Source organism: Drosophila montana, unplaced genomic scaffold, assembly GCF_035044405.1.
Source record: "Drosophila montana isolate Dmon_TW-CO22-7 unplaced genomic scaffold, ASM3504440v1 contig_1387_1, whole genome shotgun sequence".
In the NCBI taxonomy this organism is placed as follows: Eukaryota; Metazoa; Arthropoda; class Insecta; order Diptera; family Drosophilidae; genus Drosophila; species Drosophila montana.
The window spans coordinates 46,212-50,680 of record NW_026996342.1 but is presented as its reverse complement, the minus strand read 5'-3'; the positions used below and the strand labels follow the sequence as shown (position 1 = coordinate 50,680).

The following is a 4,469-nucleotide window of genomic DNA, read 5'->3' as shown; positions in this document are numbered from 1 at the left end:
ATGACAAAAAGATATCGGCGTGGCCGATAATATCGCACGCAACCAACTAAGTAAACCCTCGATGCTGCCGATAACGTCAAATGCAGCAGTTTTTATTGGTAACAAGTGTAATACCGTTGCCTAAGAGGACTTTGAGTTTGGTAAACTTAGGTGCTAATTTATTTCTTTTATTCTCTTTTCTAAAGATGGTGTCTTATGTTTCTAATGTCTCTGGGTCTTGTCTCTCGTCGTTCGATTTTTTAATTCTGGTTTGCATTTTCTTTTCTATTTTGTCTTTTATTTGTGGGTATAATATTGTTTGAAAGTCATTTAGTTTTTGTAGATAGTCGTGTTCGTTATTGAATGTCACATCTCTATCGAAGAAATGTGGTCTTCCATAGAAAACCTCATACGGTGTATAGTTAGTAGTGGAGTGAATAGCGTTATTATAAGTATTGAATGTCTCTGTCAGGATATCGTTATGATCGCGATCCAACTTTTCTTCTTTTCTTTTATTATTTATAATACGGTAAATTTCCGTTAGGGATGAATGCAATCTCTCTATTGGAGAATCGCTCGAAGATTGTTGAAAAGAAGAGACGTGTAGTTGACTGTTGTATTGCTTGCAGAAGTCTTTTAAAATTTTTCCTGAAAATTCCGCACCCTGATCACATATCATTTTCTCCGGAATGCCGAAAGAGGCGAAAAACTTCTCATAGATTTCCCAATATTTAAGCTGTCCTGGTGTATCCGGTCGCAAACTTTGAAAATTTATCGATAATCGTTAGAATGGTGTTGTCATTGATCTCTATATATAAAACTGTTTGTCCTGACTGACTGACTGACTGATTGGTGATCACCGCACAGCCTAAACCGTAAGAGCTAGGAAGCTGAAATTTTCACTGTAGTTACCTTATGTGATGTAGGTGCACGTTAAGACGGGGTTTCGGGAAATTCCAATCGCAAGTATGGAAAAATCGAGAAAAAGGTTTGTATGTAACTTTTTTGTTTACCATCCGATCGGCCTCAAACTTATTTTAAACGATCCTTGTTCAAATTCATTTGAGGGGTTTTTCACACTTTTAGGAAAATCCATTCCTCCTTGATGGAAATGGAGGTCAAAGATTTGGTGGGTGACGTTTCGCGCTCAAATTCATTTCCAGAGATCTATATGAAAAATCATTTGAGACGTGTTGCACACTTTTCGCAGAATTCAAACTTCTTCGGGGGGAATGCGATTTACAGATTTTTTGGGCGAAGTTTTAAGTTGTGTCCGATTTGCTTCAAACTTATTTTCAAAGCTCTACATAAGAACTTAATAAATACGTATATCAGCGATTTGGGAATTTCCACCCGCAACAGTGGTAAATTGGCGGAAAACGGTTATATGAAAGTTTTTTGTTTACCATTCGATCGGCCCCAAGCTTATTTTCAAAGATCTATGTTCAAATTCATTTGAGGGGTGTTTCACACTTTTTGAAAAGTCCATTCCTCCTTGGTGGAAATGGGGGTCGAAGATTTGGTGGATAACGTTTTGTGTTCAAATTTATTTCCAAAGATCTATAAGAAAAATCATTTGAGACGTGTTTCACATTTTTCGCACTCTAAACTCCTTCGGTGGAAAATGCATTTTAATCAGTTTCAAAGCTTTTTGATACATTGATTTTATAACATACTTGCCGCGGGCGAGGCCGGGTTATAACCGCTAGTAGTATATAAATCTATGTGTATGATTTGCATTGGTCTTGCTGGGGTTTCGGTTTCTTGGTAAATTAGCTTTTGCGGCTGTCTATTATATTTTAGTGTTTGACATATATCGCAATCATTGATAATGGCGGCCACTTGTTGCGGAACTGCTTGTTTCTCAGTGGGCCGCGCCGGCTGGCTCATCGGTTTCTCTGGGTGTAGTCCCATCCCTGGCCCGCAGTACGCACAATCGATATCAACAAAACTACAACGTCTGTAGCGAAACATACCTATACAACACTAAATGAACCACATAATCGATAAGAACAAACAATCGGAACTTCTAACAAATGAACAACACTAACAGCTGTAACAACAAGCTGTAACACCCCTACAATTACCTTCACTCGTCTCCCTCGTTTTGGCCACTTGTCGGCCTATATCAGCCCGTGTCGTTAACAATTAATGTTTCTTATTTCTATCTATTTATCAAGGTATCTCCATTTGGTTATTTATTCTACGAAAGCTGACATTGTCTTCGGTTCGTCAACCGGTGCGTATTATTGTTTTTCTTTGCCTTATAATTATCACAATTATGTATTAATTTCTAAAATTTCATTTATCTTACAGACTTTAAAAACTTTACTTTAAAAACATTAAATGGAACAGGCGACGAAAACTGCAAAGTTATTTCCCGTCGCCGCAAAAAAAGAAAACAAGAGGGCAATCATGAGGCAATCGTGGCACGTATGTCACGATAATCAGTCGTGCAACAGGTAGGTGATATATATATGTATTAAATCGCTTAATTCTACCTTACCCTACCTAAAGAGCTCTTTGGGGGGTGGTAAGGGGCGATAGAAAGGGGTAATTCAAATTAGGTATGTGTGTGGGTGTTGTTCGCGCAAGTCCTAAATTTTAAACTTTTATATTTTATAGGCGCATACGCATAACCTTTGGAGTTTCCCCTCACTGTTCGCACTCTAAAGTGAAGCTTGGCGTAAGTGCCGATGTATATATATATATAATTTACAAACAAAAAAAAAACTAAATTTAACAACGACAAAAAAATCTGCTCTCTTTCAGGGAGCACAATCTGGAGTCTATGTCTGACTCTGCCAATGACTCGAACGAAGAGGGGCGAAATGGAACAGAGTCACTCGTAGGATGTGTGGCCGACACTTCGCTGTGGGAGCCCGGTCGTTGGTGGCTCGTCTCGCCGTCTTAGGGTTGCGCCGAGGTACGTATGACGCGGATAATTCTGACATGCACCGCGGATATGGCTGACGTGCGCCGCTGAGCCAAATCCTGGCCTTTTGGGGTGACCTGCTGATCACTCTGGTCCGAGAACTGGTCCCTTCGTCGTCGGAACTGGGAGTCGTTTTTATTTATTAAGTGTCTCAGGGTTTTTACGAGTTCATCACGTGTCGCACTTAAGTTGTAAGTCTTTCTAATTTTTTTGTGTGTATGGTGACCCAAATGGTTGAATCTACGTTTATTTATTAAATTGAAAACACAAAACAAAGATTTTACTTGTTTGTTAAATTTTTTTGTTTGTACGCGCCGGCTGAACTTGCCGGATGGAAAAACTCGAATATTCAGAGCCGACATGCAAAACTGGAACTTTACGCTCGCTTCGAGCTGGCACGGCCGCCGTTGACCGCTGATCAATTCGAACTCCCGGCTGTACATTTGGGCAGCAACATCGGTGCCGAATTTCGGCACCGTTACTGTCCATCTGAACAGCTGCATTTTTTTTGGGTCAACGGCCCAAATGAAGGCCAAGGGTATATCCAAGGGCATGCGATCCACTCTCCTTGTAATCTCTTTAAGAGCGAATCGGGCGGCTAATAGCAATCGCCCCTTTTGGCACCGTGGATCGAAGGCCTGGCGTTGCCACCCTTCAATAAATTTCACCCCCGATACTCTGACCACAAAACGATATCGGAGTGACCGATAATATCGCACGCAACCAAATAAGCAAACCCTCGATGCTGCCGATAACGGCAAATGCAACACACTTTACTTTTTAATAGGGGTGAGTAAAATTTTCTCTTTAGCTGGGCTACTGTTTCAGCTATACCCTTGTGGCTGCTATCCCTGTGGTATTTCTGGACTTCTTGTTCTAATTTACTTGAGTCTGTCATGTCTTCTAACATTATTGTACATCTGATAATTTTGTATAAGTTTGTGGGTAATAAGATTCCTTTGGGAGTTTCTTCTATATCGAAATGGGTCTTTAAGATTGTTCTTATAATTTTGTTTTTAAATGGGATTGTTTGGGAGGTGTCGTTTACTAGGAATACTAGTTGAAAGTTATATTCGTTGCTTCGTTTGCTTGATTGTTACCGTTTACGTCTACTGTGACGCGGCTAACTGCGTCTGCTACGACATTTTGGGAACCTTTTTTATAAGAAAACTCATAATCATATTCGAGTAGTTGTAACTTCTAACGAACCAATTTTGAATTTGGTTCTTTGAAATTCATAAGCCACGTGAGTGGTCTATGATCTGTGACAAATTAGAATCGTAGTCCAAACAAATAGGGACGAAAATATTTGGTTGCCCAAATTTTTGCAAGCATTTCCTTTTCTGCTGTTGAATAATTTAATTCGGTATCTGTTAATGTTCGGCTAGCGAAAGATATCGGATTTTCATTGTTAGGCGTCCCTTGGGAAAGTACTGCCCCTATAGCGACATTACTAGCGTCAGTAGTAAGAGTGAATGTTTTAGTAGAGTCCGGATATTCTAAGAGTGGATCGTTGCAAAGAAGGTTTTTACAAGTTTCAAATGCAGATACGAAT

General features: G+C 39.8%; 1 long non-coding RNA gene across 1 annotated transcript; it reads left to right on the top strand.

The window, feature by feature from the left end:
• Positions 1-415: 415 nt before the first annotated feature.
• Positions 416-3,457, top strand: LOC135427511 (uncharacterized). Its single transcript, XR_010436079.1, has 4 exons — positions 416-2,218; positions 2,296-2,441; positions 2,605-2,665; positions 2,752-3,457. It is a non-coding gene; the product is annotated as an uncharacterized LOC135427511 (long non-coding RNA).
• Positions 3,458-4,469: the final 1,012 nt, after the last annotated feature.